Source organism: Peromyscus californicus, unplaced genomic scaffold (assembly GCF_007827085.1).
Source record: "Peromyscus californicus insignis strain IS unplaced genomic scaffold, ASM782708v3 Scaffold_2__1_contigs__length_46816999, whole genome shotgun sequence".
NCBI classification, from domain to species: Eukaryota; Metazoa; Chordata; class Mammalia; order Rodentia; family Cricetidae; genus Peromyscus; species Peromyscus californicus.
The window spans coordinates 12,484,068-12,498,893 of record NW_026294540.1 but is presented as its reverse complement, the minus strand read 5'-3'; the positions used below and the strand labels follow the sequence as shown (position 1 = coordinate 12,498,893).

The 14,826-nt window shown below is 53.1% G+C and overlaps 1 protein-coding gene across 5 annotated transcripts in view; it reads left to right on the top strand.

Moving 5' to 3' along the window:
* Nucleotides 1–14,826, top strand: part of Cux2 (cut like homeobox 2) — a 194,940-nt gene that overhangs the window by 18,646 nt on the left and 161,468 nt on the right. The window contains exon 1 of one of the 5 annotated variants that reach the window (XM_052755291.1): nt 11,784–11,916. The exons of the other annotated variants lie outside the window; for them this stretch is intronic. The gene's annotated coding sequence lies outside the window, so the exon portion shown is untranslated. Of the gene's footprint in view, nt 1–11,783; nt 11,917–14,826 lie in introns of those variants that run through there. 5 annotated transcript variants of the gene reach the window in all.

The window sequence follows — 14,826 nt, the reverse complement described above, 5'->3', positions numbered from 1 at the left end:
CAGGAGAGTGTGTGTGAGGGGAATGTGTGTGACAGGAGGTTGTGTGAGGGGAATGTGTGTGACAGGAGGTAGGGATGGAGTGAGTGTGTCAGGACTTGAGTCTGCCATGATGGCAGTAATGGAGTAAGGCAGAGCTCGGGCTCCGCCTCTCTTCACTCTCTGAGCTGCCCCTGACTGGGGTGACTGGCCGGTTCACATGGGGACCGGGCCTCCCCGACTCCCCCCCCCCCCCCCCCCCCCCCCCCGCCCGAAGGACTGGTTTCATGGTCCTGCCTTAGCCTTCCCTCACCGCAGCTCCTTTCCTGTGGGCCTCAGCGTTCCCCACGCCCACAGCAGCCCCTCTCCTCTTAGAGAAAGCGCGACTCCCACCTCACCAGCCTGGAAAGCCTCCAACTACCACACTTCTCTTCAAATAAAAGCAGCTAATTAACATTATTCTTTAATTATTGCCTTTATCAACAAGGGGTCTGATTGCACCAGCAGGGTGGTTGATTCCCCTTAAACTACTCAAGTGAATGCTTCAGTTCCTGGTGCTTTGGAAATGAATTTGATGTCATCTGCCCAGAGTCACTTAATGGGGACGCCTGGGTAATGACTGAACGCACTAACTCCGTTAGCAGCCCTGGAAGCATGTAATTTGGCCCCTCAGGCAACCGCACTTTGAAAATCTCTGGGTAGTTTTGAACTCTCTGTTCTTAATTAAATATGCAATTTTTCACGGTAACCAGGTTAATTCTTTTGTGTTGTGTTGTAATACTGTTAGGAATTTTCATAGTTCTTATTAAACATTATTCAGGCATTGTGAATTCCATAATTAAAAAAAATGAAAAGAACAAAGCTTGATTCCCTCTTTTCTTTTTTTTGTTTCCCTGGCTAATTTATCAAATGAATTTTGCAAATTTTTCTTTCTGTCCCCAGACAGCATGGCAAGTGTTTTAAAGGGGAAGGATTTAATTGCCCTGTAGGGATTGGCTGGTTATGAAGGATTTGGCTGTTTGATTAGTAAACCCAGTTGGGACCGGTCTAATACTCCATGATCTTAAAAATTGTCTGATTGTACCCTCTCCGAGGAGCCTTGCCGCTCGCTCCCGCCCATCCGCCCCTCACAAGTTTGATTATGAGGCGGTGGGGAAGGGTAGCCGGCAGCATCGACTGTACTTTAAATTAGGGATCTTGGGATTTTTTTTCCTCCATCCACCCCCCCGTGGCTGGGGAGGGGACAGGAGAGACAAAGACACATAAACCCACAAGGAGAGGGACACACACATACACAAAGACAGACAGTGACAGACACACAGACCCAGAGACACAGACACCGAGACAGGATGATTCTCAAATCTCGGGTACCATGCAAGATGGAAGGTGGTCAAGAGGGTGGGGCCTGAGGGACATTTCCCTGTATCCTTACAGATGATGACTCCCGCCACACACTTACACACACTTACACTTACACACACTAGCTGGACCCCCCATCCCCACTCCCCTCCCAATAGCTGGAGTGTCCGCTCCTCTGTGTGGGGAGGGGTGGGAATTTCCATTCTGGAATTGGGACCTGTTCCCAAAATGTACAGTCTGCCCTACTCTGAGAATGCTGTTGGCAAAAGGAGACAGGAACCCTGACTACCCTTAATCAGGCCAGGGTCTCCCGGGGAAGGGGATGTGGCAGAGAAAGCCAGGCCCTTGAAACGCTGACCGCGGGCACCTTCTCCTTCCAGAGAGGCCGCCTGCTTTTGCCTCAGTTTCCCCCATCTAACGGACGGGGCAGATGACTCCTAGCCCTTTCTTGCTCTCCTGCCCTTCCAAATCTGTGTTCATCCTCGCACGCATGGATCCACACCCATGAGCACACGCATCCGCACGTGGGTGTACGTGCACACACACGTGCAACCCCAGGATGCCGGCATGGTGTAGCCTGAAGCTCCTCCGCTCTCGTCTATTTCTATTTCTGTTCCAGCCATTGGGGACAAAGAGGAGCCGAGGAAGGTTCCGGGATTTGGGGCAGGGAGGGAGGCAGACACAGGCCATGGCGGGATTTGTGAGAAATCGTACAAGGCACAGAAGGTCCATGGTGACAGGGCTCTGGCTATGGAGGAGGAAGTGACCCTGGAGCAAGGCCTGGAGGGCTGCTCTCTGTGGGCCTGTCCACTTCTTCCCACTGTGTCCCGTGAGGCCACCAGTTCTGGTCCAGTCTTTCGCTGAGCGACTGTGGCTGTCTTTTGTCTTGTGTCCATCACCCTGGTGGCCCCCTTCTTCTGTCCCCCACCCCAGGCCAGGGCTAAGGCCTCTTTGAGACTTTGCTTTTAGATGTCCACCCCCAATGTCCTTGCCTTGTTCTGTGTTAGGAGGGCTGGAGGCCTTGTGGTCGACAGCCTGGTTGTGGAGGTAGGTGTGTGCCACTCTGGGCCTGTTCCCTCCGCTATGAAATGATCTTTGATTGGGGACAGTGGAGTGACTGGCACACAGTGGGTACTTTGTAAGTGGTGGCCCGGCTGGCTGGTCATTCCTGCTGTGTTCCCCAGGGGACAGTGGGCGGGCACTCACCTGCCTCAGGAATGGACACAGTGGTCAAGCGGCTTTTCCGCCTGGGTTGGTGTGTTTCTTTGAGGGGCTCCCTCATGTAATTTTGCACACGAGGGAGCCCCCAAAGGGAGCCCGACGGGTATTACACACATACAGGCACACTCACATCTAGGTCAGAGAAGTGTGCGTACAAGGCCATTCTGGAGGACGTGACGGTCTCGCTTATCTTACTGTGATTAAATATTTATCTGGGGCTCATGAATACAGCACCCGGCAGTAGATAAAGTGACGTCATATGAAGCGGCTTGCCCAGCTCAGCCTGGAGGAAGCAGAGTGGGAGGGGCTAGGCAGGGATGACGTCACCCCTTCACCTGGTGAAGGGCCGGCAGGCTTCACTTTGCATCTCCCCACTGCTAGGCAGCCAGCCAAGTACCAGGGATGCCCCTGGGGGATCGAAGTGGACTCGCTCTCTGCCCTCACGGTGCTGTGGGTCTCCGGTGGTATTTAGAAAATAAAAATCCCTGAAGAGACGAAGGACGTGAATCAAATAATCACACATTGGAAATTGCACACCCTGCTGAGGGCTTGGGAGGACCTGAGCTGGGAGAGAAGAGCTTAACCTGTGATCACATTGAGTCTTGGTGTCAGGGAAGGACTCCTGGAGTGATGACGAGTAGTTGAGGGAATCAGCATGGGCAAAGGTCCTGGGGTGAGGGGGACATGCCTGTAGTTCTAGGGAGGGAAAGAGAGCTTGGTGTGGCTGGGTCCCCAGTGGGAGGGCCCCCAAGCAGCCCGATACGGCTGGGAGGATGGGCAGCCTGGCTCGGACGGGGCTGGTTTTATCCTGGACAGAAGAGGACAATGTCTGCAGAAGTTAGGGGGCCGGAGGAGGAGGAGGAGTTAGGGGGAGGAGGAGGAGGTGGGCGAAGGGGCCAGTCAAGGACACTGCTGTCCACTTGTCCATGACTCGTATGACCTCTGGGAAGCTGAAGGATGCAGCGGACCAACGTAGGGACAGGCATGAAGCACGTTTCCTGCCCAGCAGACAGGGAGGGGCGGGGGAGGCCTCTCCACATTCAAATATATACTTTGTTTCTTTCTGCTGTTTATTATTTACTTAGGGGTTTGTGAAAAAGGGAAAGTTTTGTTTTTTTTTTTTTAAATCCACCATTGCTCGAGGCATCCAGCCCAAGGGAGCAAATGTTTATGCAGGCGTGCATGCGTGAAGTATGATGACACTCCAGGCCCTGCCAGAACAAGGTGTCTGTCTGTCCCACACTGTTGAGCCTGGAGAATCTCCTTCCCTTGGGGTAGGGTAAAGCTGGTATAGTGGCACGGCCATCTACAAGGTGGTGGCATACACCTCCCATCGGCCTTGACTGTGGTGCTGGAGGTTCCGTACCTGCTGCTGTCTCGAGTGAGATCCCCTGATAAGTAGCTGGGGTGGGAGTGGGGGGCAGTCCAGGGTACTTGGTGGCGCCCCAGCATATTGGCATCGTGGTCATTCTGGAATGTTGATTCATGGTGGCATCCTGAGCTGTAGATTTGCTGCTTGTGGGGGGAGGGGGCGGTCTCACGGTCCCCTCTGAACCATCCGGACTGTTGATGACCATTTTTAAGATTTTGTGGGATTATGTCAGGATGTGTCAGGTGCCCGCCACACTGGCATCAGGTAGGCTCCAGGCAAGATGGTCAGGGACGCGTCTTCCCAGAATGGCCAGCTCAGCCCTGATGGCACTGGAGACAGGCTTCGAATGTGCAGGGTGGACTTAGGGAGGGACTTCACTCCAAAGTCAAGGCAGAGGGCTCCGGGGGATGGCTCGGTATGACAGGTGCCTGCCACACAAGCATTCAGATCTGAGTTGAGGTCCCCAACATTCATATAAAAACCAAGACCTTCCTATAATCCCAGCCCTGGGGGTGTGGAAATGGGAGGATTCCAGGGACTCTGACCAGATAGGTGGGCTTCAGGCTTAGTGAGAGACCCCTTGTCCAAAAAACAAAACAAACACAAAAAACAAAAGACAGGAAAGACTGGGTTCTGGGCAGTTATGGCACATACCTTTAATTCTAGCAATTAATCTCAGCATTCGGGAAGCAGAGGCAGGTGGATCTCTGAGTTTGAGGCCAGCCTGGTCTACAGAGCGAGATCCAGGACAGCCAGGGTGACAGAGAAACCCTGTGTTGAAAAACAAAAAATAAAAACAAACAAAAGAAGAGCGTTCATATTGGATAGGATTGTTTCCTGGTAAATTCTGGAGCCTCGACTCACCCAAGTGCCAGAACTCCACTAGGGAATAAATGTTGTTGGTTATGTTACCTGAATGCCATCTTCTTACACAATCTCTCGACTCTGCCCTGTTCGAAAGCGTGTGTAAACACATGCTGGGGGAGCCAATGAGTGTGGGGGTGGGGGGCCTGGGAGACGAAACTCGAAGATCAGAGGTCATTCACCCCTGTGTGCGAGAGAGACTTTCTGTTTATTTTTACTAAATGTCCGTCTGGTGGTGTTACCAAATGAGAACCATGGGGTTTTTTTGTTCATTAATTTCCTGGCCGAGGTGCGTTTTGTTTTTTTGAAACAAGGTTTCTCTATGTAGCCCTGGCTGTCCTAGGACTCACTCTGTAGACCGGACTGGCCTCGAATTTGGAGATCTGTCTGCCTCTGCCCGCCTCCCCCTCCCCCAACTACTTTCCGTTCTGGGATTAAAGTTTCTTGGACCTGCGCATCTTTGCTGTTTGGGAATCGGTTCATTCAGGGCCCTTTCAAAACCTCCTAAATTAGTGTCCCTGGGGTGAGACCTGGAAGTCTCAAGCCTAACATGTGAGTGTAGAGCTTGGCTGCACGGGAGTGTGGACTCACAGCGTGCTGGCCACCTCCTATTTCAGCAGAGAAGTCTCCTGCCTCTCTAGGGAGCTTGATTCTCCCCCGCCCCTTCAAGGGTTTATTCTCAGAGTTGTGGGGGTCAATATGTGGGTTAAGAGCAGTGGGTGCTGAGTCCCCTGGCATCAGGTTCGGCCCCAGCTCTGACTGGACAAGCTGTGCATTCTCCAAATGGCCCTGTGCCCCTCTGAGCCCCAGCTCATCCTCCGGAGGCACCTTCCCGGGTCATGGGCTTGGGGACATCTACCTGGTGAGGTGGGCAGGTCCTTGTGCAGTTTGGGGCCAGCAAATGGCAGATGTGCCTTGGTGCGTCCTCCGCGTCACCCCCACTCCTTGGAGTGGCCGTCATGCGTCCTACATCTCCATCAGTTCCGTGACTTAACCCGGGAGAGATAGGGGAGCTGTCATTCCCACAGCCATTCCCTGCCCACAGCGATTGGCTCAAGAGGAAGTCACATGACCCAAACTGGGACAATCAGAGACTTCGAGGGTATTTTTCAGTGGCTTCTGGGAGGGGAGGTTTTTTCTTTCTTGTTGAGTTTCTGGACTAATGAAAGTTTAGAGCCAACACCCATTTCTGTGATGGCAACTGAAAGCCACCTGCTTGGAGGTGACCAAGCAGGTTTGAGTCTTCCCCGAGACCCCTGTCTTTGTCTCTGTAACATGGCCACAGGAGTCTACCTGGATCCTTTACGTATTAAAGCCTTTTTTTCAAATTAAATCAATATCATCTATAGCCAGAAACACAGCCCCACTTCCCCGCCCCAACCTCCCATGGAAGATTCTGGAAACTCTTAGCCATTCCATGCTGTATGATCCGAATTTCTATAATGGTGAGAAGGAGAAATACATGGCTGCCATCTGTCCTGGTGTGCTGTATTGTTTAGACATATTGGTGACAGGGGGACAGAGGTGTGGGTGGGGGGTCACACCATATCACAGTTCCCCTGGCCTCCTCTGGGGTTTTACGCACCCCTTTCCGTGGGGACCTCTATAGTGCAGTGACTCGATAGTCTTTGTGCCCCTGGTCCCTGCGGAGCTTCAGCGCAGTGGGAAGGGACCTGTAGGGGCTCCCTGAGACTGCTCCCCCCGACCCCTCTAGCCCAACAGATGTGGCTGTTGGGTGTAAAAGTGGCCCGAAGACGACTCGCGCCTAGCGTCTCCCTGAGCCCATCCCACCTACCGCCACCCCGTCCACTCTCCCCGTGTGACCTCACGAGAAGACTGTCACAGTCAAGGTCATCTCTCGTGTTGTTCCGGCTCGCCTGCCACTGTGTCCGATTCTGCCTGCCGGGGATGGCTCTTGCCTTTGCCTCTTTTCTTGTTTCTCTCTCTCTCTCTCTCTCTCTCTCTCGGGTTTACGCTGGGTTTGGCTGCTTCAAACTAAAATAACGCGCAGTGCGCAGGAAAAAAAAAATCGTCCCCGTGTGTCAGTGACATGAGGACAAAAGCCAGCAAGCTGGCCCACCGCTGTCCTTTGAAGGTGCTTGTCAGGGAGCTCCTTGGTGAGGTGTCGGGTGTCACCTTTGTGCCTGTGGAGATGCCTGCCCCTGTGGGCCTCTCTTTTTTCCTGAGAAAGCCTTCTGTCCAACCTCTGGGCTCTCGGGAGGGGGGGGGGGCTGGGGGGGCCTGAAGCCGCATCCGTTTTCTGCGGAGATGAAAGGCGACTGCCAGGAGCTCCTGGCGCTAGCCGTGGGCATCCAGCAAGCACCCCGAGGCTGTGGCTTTGTAGCCCACCTGCCCTGCCCTCATGGTTACCCCCCCCCCTTTGTGATCTGTGTGGCCCTGTGGGTCTGGCACCTCTAGGCAGAGCCCTGAGGAGGTAGGGTGCTGACTGTGTTCCCATGCTCCCCTGAGGGTGGGAACAGAAATCTTGGGGTTTAGAGCGTGGCCCTGGAGTCAGACTTGGTCTGGGTTCAACTCTCGACTGCCATCCTTACAGAGCCAATCCCGTCACCTCCCCGAGCCTCAGTGGCTCCATCTACAGCTAGAGCTGCAGGTGTGGTGACTATTATAACTTTCCTTGTCTCGGTGACAGAAACACCGTAAGGGATGAAGGATTACTCCTGGGTCACAGCTCAGGGGATACAGTCCGGCGTGGAGGGGACTGTCTGGCATGGAGGGGGAAGATGAAGCCTCGGGGTTGACTCAGTATAGCAGTAAGAGCTTGAGGTGGCTCCTCACATACACCAGGGGTCAAGCTGTAACCCTTAAGGCCTGCACTGCCCCCAGCACCCCTTCCCCCCATGAGGCTCCACTTCCTTTTATTAGCTAGATGTCTTTTTGTTGTTGTTGTTGTTTTTTGAGACAGGGTTTCTCTGCGTAGCTTTGGAGCCTGTCCTGGATCTCGCTCTGTAGACCGGGCTGGCCTCGAACTCACAGAGATCCGCCTGCCTCTGCCTCCCAAGTGCTGGGATTAAAGGCGTGCGCCACCACCGCCTGGCTAGGTGGATGTCTTAACAGTTGTTTTCTCCAGGTCTCTTCTTTTCTTGGCATGGTCTTTGCAGAGCAGAAAATGGTAATTTCCACACTTTGTTTCGAAAGTTTGATTTACTTTCATTTATGTGTCTATGTGAGAATATGCACGCCAGTGCAGTGTCCATGGAGGCCTGAAGAGAGTCACTCTAGCCTGGAGCTAGAGTTCCAGCTGCCCAACGTGGGTACTGGGAACCAAACTTGGGTCTCCTGCAAGAACATCCTCACGGAGGAACCATCTCTCCAGCCCTCAAGCTTTTTAACGTAATGAAGTCAAGTTCAGCAATCATCTCTTTCATTGACCGTTGTCTTTGGCGTTGGGTCTGGACCATCACCACTGCATCCCTGGTTGTCCAGGCAACTTCCTGTTCTCCTCGAGGAAGCTGAAAAGGGTCTTGCACGGCACAGTATACTGTTCTCTCCGTTTTGAGTTGATTGGGGTGAAGGCTGGCAGGTCTTGGTCTGGGCTGTTGCTGTGTGTGGATATGGACTGTTCGTCAGCGCCATCTTTTGAATGACTACGGTCTCTTCTCCCTTGTTATGCCTTTTCTTTCATCAAAGCCCCATCACTTGCATGCAGACTGCCCTTTGCTGGGCTCTGAGCTCTGTCCTTCCTCCGCCATGCTGACTGCGTCCCTGTAGCTCCTTAGCGGCTGGAAGTCTGATGGCTCTCCCTCAGCTGTGCATGAGTCTTTCTAGGTCTTTTGTCTCTCCGTGCACGGAACTTTGGATTTTGATTGACAGTTCCTTGAGTCTGCAGACCAAGTTGGGAAGAGCTGATGCCTTGATGATACTGAGTGTGGCTGTCCATGAACATGGGATATCTGTCAGTCTACTTAGCTCCTGCACTCCATGCATGAGAGTTTCAGAGTCTTCCTGGCTCCTGTGTGTAATTTTGAAGATTCAGTGTTTCTACATAGAGAACAACGCTTTGTGTGCAGGGATACCACCATCTACCCATCCAGGCTCCTGGTTGGTTGGCTGACTTTTTTTTTTTTTTTAGACAGGGTCTCACTTTGTAGCCCAGCCTGGCTTGGAACTCACAGTGATCCTCCTGTCTTAGTCTTCCAAGTCCTGGGATTGTAGATGACTCTCATTCCGCTACCGAGGGACATTTGAGTGACTTCTAGTCTGAGGCCCCCTTAGCGGGGTCCTCCAGAGCAGGTGATGAGTGTCTCTCGACAACGTAGAGGGACGCAAGGCTTTCCTGGGTGGAGATCGCAGTTCCTCCCATTCACCATTCATTGGCCCTGGGGGCTGGGTGACACTTGCTTGTGGGATCCCCACCAGGTGTAGGGGGATCTCTCTGTCAGGACAGACAGAAGTATCTCTAGGGAACACCCAGCATCTCCGAGGGAGAAACACTGGTGTGTCGGGCAATCTGGCTGGCTCTGGGCGGTGTGTGGGTAGATACAGCTGGAGACGCTGACAATGATTTCCAAGCAGGGTGCCCCCTCCACCAGCTAAGTGTGGCCTCTAGTTGCTTTTAACACATTTATTTTTTTATTTAACTAATTAATTAATATTTGGTTTTTCGAGACAGGGTTTCTCTGTGTAGCTTTGTGCCTTTCCTGGAACTCACTCTGTAGCCCAGGCTGGCCTCGAGCTCACAGAGATCCGCCTGGCTCTGCCTCTCGAGTCCTGGGATTAAAGGCACGCGCCACCACCGCCCGGCACTCATTTATTTTTAAGTGTGCATGTGTGTGCCATGTATATATACACGCAGGTACCAGAGGAGGACATGGGTCGTGCTGCGCCATCACTCTGTGCCTTATCCCTTGAGGCAGGGTCTCTCACTGAACCTGGATTTAGGTTGGTAGCTCTCAAGCAGCTGCCATCCTCCTGTCTCAGCACCCACCCATCCCCAGCCCTGGGGTTCTAGGTGCTGGGCTAGTGAGCTTCAGTTGTCGAGTTGACCCGGCCTAAAGTCCTCAGAGGGATGACACTGGCCTGGGGTCATGTCTGTGAGGGATTGTCTTGATTGATGATTGATATAGGAGAGCGCAGACCACTGTGGGTGATGCCATCCCTAGGCAGGTTTGAAGGTCGCTAAGCACGACCTTGCCAATGAGCCAGTAAGTGGCGTTCTTTCCTGGTTTCTGCTTCAGCGTCCTGGCCTTGGCTTCCCTCCTCGATAGGCTGAGCCTGCAAGGTGCCATACACCCTTTCCTCCCCTAAGTTGCTTTTGGTTGAAGCGTTTTTTTATCACGGCGGCTGAATGAAATGGCACACACATGCGACCACCCCCACTGGGTGCTGGGTGCTGGGGACAGGTCCTCATCGTACGCAGCAAGCGCTCCTCGTCCGACCCCCTTGCATGCATTCGCATGTCATTTGTATGTGATGTTTGCAGAGTGGGCCATTCCTCTTCACCCTCCGAGTGCGCATCTTTTCTGTCTTTTATCACTTATTTCTTTAAATTTTGAGACGGGGTCTCATGTAGCCCAGGCTGCCCTCAGTGTGTCTCTGAGGATAACCCAATTGTTTATATGGTGTCGGGGATGGAACCCAGGGCACTGGGTGTGCTAGGCAGGCTCTCTGCCCCACCTGTACCACACCCCCAGGTCCTTAAGGAAGAGACAGTAAGAATCCAAGCCACTCATCGCGGGGATCTGCCTTCCTCCGTCCGTGTAGACGCCGCTCTGATTCTGGCTGTGTGACATTAACTGAGTGCCATTCCCTCTCTGTGCCACAGTTTCCTCAGCCCCCTTTTTTTGTTTTTGGTTTTTTATTTTTCCCTCCACAGTTGCATGAGTTGATCAATATACAGCTGGCATCTTGGACCAGCGCTTCCCAGGGCAGGTGAGGTGTTGACGTGGAGGTTATAGGTGTTCTCTTCTCTGGAGCAGCTGAAGTTGATGACAGAAACCTTTGGTCAGAGGCTGGGAATAGTGTTCAGTTTTGGTGCCAGGTTTTATAATAAATAAATATATCTGTAAGATAATTACCAATATTAGTGATAAATAACAATTAGAGGATGCCCAGTTAAATTGGAATTTTGGATAAATAATTTGTTTTGTTTTGTTTTCCAAGATAGAGTTTCTCTGTGTAGCCCTGGCTGCCCTGGAACTCACTCTGTAGACCAGGCTAGCCATGAACTCACAGAGATCCACCTGCCTCTGCCTCCCGAGTACTGGGATTAAAGGTGTACGCCACCACTGCCCAGCAGGATAAATAATTCTTACTGCAAGTATGTCTGACGAGATATTTGAGATACATTTAACACTAAAAAAAAAAAAAAAAAAAAAAAAAAAAAAAATCAATGCGTCCTTTATCTGACTCACCGTGATGTATTTATTTAGCTGGGCAACCTGGGAGGCTTGCTTTCGTTTATTTATTTATATTTCATATTTTTTTTGTTTTGTTTTTGAGACAGTGTCTTGCTGTGTAGCTCAGGCAGGCCTCAAACTTAAAGTCCTTCTCCTGCCTCAGCCCCCTGCGTGCAGGGTGGGATTTGGGTCACTTGCGTCAGAACAGGCCACCCCCCTCACCTCTAGCCTCTCATCCAGGCACCAGGGAGGCTGTGCCCTGGGCCAGCTGTGTTTCTCATTTGACGCCCGGGGGCTGTGTTATGAGGGGCACCTGGCTTCTCTCCAACACCCCCCGTGTTGCTCAGGCCGCAGGCCCAGGTGCTTCCTGACCAGGCCGGAGGGTGAATTCTTCAGGCGCGTGAGTCAGGGTCACATGTGCGTTCGCTTGCACCAAGAGGGACCCACTCGGCTTCGGGGTGTGGATGTGCAGGCGGGCGCTGTCTGCTCATCATCCCGGCAGACGCCGCAGCCAGACTGGGTACCTCCTAGCTGAACCTGGGCTGCAGGGAGCCGGGCTGCGGGCAGCCGGGCCCGCATTGATCGCAGTTCTTGGAAGGCCTGTCACGGGGACAACAGGCAGAGAGTAAACAGTGCCGGTGGCCAGCGGCTGCCAGGGTCGGGCCAGCTCATTTCTAGGGACTGGCCAGTACTGTCCATTGCCATCGAGGACGCGGCACTCCCCCCCCCCCACTCCAAGCCTGAGGCCTCCTGAGACCCTCTAGCCAGGTAAGGTTGGGACCGATTGAGAGTCTGATCCCTGAACCCCCAACCGGTGCCTCTTTCACCCTGTCCCTTCTGTCTCGGAGCTTCAGGCGTTTCAGGCTTATCAGTTCATTCCTTCCCGTCCTCACTGGACCCCTCTGTCCCAGGCCTGGCCAGACTGGGTTTTGTGTAGAGGGAGCCATCTTGCCACAGCCCTTAACCTTGGTACTGTCTCCTGCCTGGCTCTGGGGGTCCGGCTGGTATCTGTGTTGCTGTGGGCTGCCACCCGCTGGATGGTGTAGTGACAACCCCGAAAGGGCCCATGATGTGGTCGGTCCGGAGCCTAGAGGCAGATTCAGGGGCGGCTGCAGGTAGAAGCATCAGTTAAGAGCAGATTCTCAGGTCCTGAGGGGTCTGTGGCCAGAGTCAACCTCTCAGTGGCTTGCTGGATACTCAGGCATCTCGGTGACCAGTGACACGGAAGTCCTTGGGTTGCTGTTGACGCTGTTTTGTGCATGGGTTGAAGAAACGTCTGTGATGCTTTCTTTGGTGTTTGTGTGTTTATCCCAGTGCTTGCTGATGGTCAGGATTGCTCTGGATGGTGGGAAGAGCTCCATGACCTTGTAGGCCTCAGTACTGAGGAGCCTGGTTCAAAGAGGCCTGATGTCTGGGCCTGGGGTCAAGGGCTTGCTGCTAAGTGAACCATGTGAGAGGCTGGTGTTTGGAGCATCCTGGTTTTAATGGAGAGTGCTGAAACCCCGAGAGGTCAGTTCAGTTCCCTTTTCTGCAGTCACACAGCCTGTAAGTGGTAGAGCTGGGTTTTGAACCCTGGACTTGGCTTTCAAACTCAATCACATATGGTGAAGGACCTCTGGAGTTCCCACTAGACTCTCATGTCCTGGAGCACAAGTGGGGGTCGTTGTTACAAAGGTCAGCACCGAGGAGGTGGGGTGGGTTCAGCTGGGGGTGCAGGTGACCCTATCGAGGACTGTAGGGGGTCCATGCCATGTCATTTCCCAGCACCTGTCATGTCTCTGTCCTCCCATCCTGAACTATGACCTGGAGATCCGGCCCTTTATTTATTTACTCTGTTGAACCCATGAGAAAGCTGAGGCTCAGGGAGCTTGTGTCCCTGCCCCGGCTCGCTCACACAGCCACATTCAGGCTGTTCAGCTCACCCTGACTTTGCTTCTCCCAGAGGCCCAGGGCAGGGAGCAGCTGGCTCCCCTGGGCTCCTCTCTCAGGTTCCAGGCCAACACTCCCCCAGCCCCACTCACCACCCCCCCACCCCCCCACCCCCCCACCCCACCACCCCACCACCCCACCCCCGCTCCCGCTTCCAAGCCCTACTAAAGATCCTTCCATTTTCTCCTCCTATATTTACCCTTCCCTTCCCATTGGGTCAGCTGTGAGACGCAGGCCTTGAAGTTGCAGTATCAAATTCACGTGGCCTTGTCGCCCTAAGAGTCCTTCTTGCTCAGCAGAATGTTGACTGACAGGGTGTGTGTGTGTGTGTGTGTGTGTGTGTGTGTGTGTGTGTGTGTGTGTGTGTGTAGGGGAGGGGAGGGGAGCAGGAAGGGGGAGAGGAGGAGGAAGTGATGGAAGAGGCCTTTCTTTGATCTTGCTTTGGTAAGATTTGGCTCTTCAGGAAGGACTCTGATTCAAGGTCAGAGAGTTTGGAAATTGGTGAGAAGGCCCAGGGCTACCCTGGGGCCCCACTCAACATACCAGCAGACTCTGGACACCTCTGACCAGTACCCCAAATAGCCTTCCTTGTATGAGGAGGCAAACATCTGGAGGACATAGTATATTACTGGGCCTCACTTGCCAAATTACTCCCCTCCCCATCTTTATCCGTTCCGTTTCTGTAGCTCAAGGGAAATCACCTCTCAACTTGGGAATCAGAAATGGCCTTCCCCAAGCCTTGTATCCCCAGAGGCCCTGGCCAGCCTGCCCTGTTCAGAGAGGCTTTTTAGTCAAAGGCATAGCCCAGACCAGGCCCCAGCGGATGCCAGTAATGTATTCACAGTTGTGACACCGAGGCCCCCGTGTGTCTTGAACCCCGGCCTCCGGGGATTGGTGAGGCCACGCCATCGACCCAAAGCCCTGGACCGATGCCCTGGTCTAAATCCATCAGGCCCAGCGGCCCCTGGGTCGTGGACCACTGAATAATTTACGGTCCCTGGGAGCGGCAGGGAGCGGGTCACTGGAGTTCATGGGTTAATAACAGGTTTGGTTTTCGATGTCAGCAGCTCTCCCGATAACGTATGAAAGAATCCTATTCTGTTGATTAGATTTTGAAATGGATCAATTTTTAATCAGCCAAACACCTGACTCACTCAATAAGCAGCGCATTGTGCAGACAGGATGGAGGCTGGCTTTATTTACAGGAGTGTTTGTTTTTTTGGGGGGGACCAGTACGCAAAGGCCCACCCCACTCCCTCCTCCTGGCAGACATTGACCAGGTTATCTCTGACCTCAAATGGCAACGTTTGATTCCCTTTCTGATTACTTGGGAAATCCATGGGTCTGTTTAAGAGATAAGAGTGACAGCTAACGGTTTGATTTAGTCATCGTGCTTATTGATGGAGAGAGCATTTATTTGCCAATGAAGAAATTTTGCTTAATGTAACATCATGAGAGGAAGAGGAAACAGAGAGCTGGCTCTGGCTGTGGCTGTGGCTGGGGGTGGGGGTGGGGGTGGGCAGGCAAAGGCTAATTGCATTGGTTGGGGGTGGAGGATCGCTGGGTTCCCTGGCCCTACCCCGTGAGGGTCCTAAAATAGCATCAGCAAACAAGTGTGCCACATTCGCCGAAGAGAGATGTTAGCGGAGCAGGGCGTGGCACTTTGGGTCATTTTATTTATTCATTCAACAAACACTAGAATTGGTAACATTAAGCTCGAACTGGGGACAGCCTGGGGGCGGGGAGGGG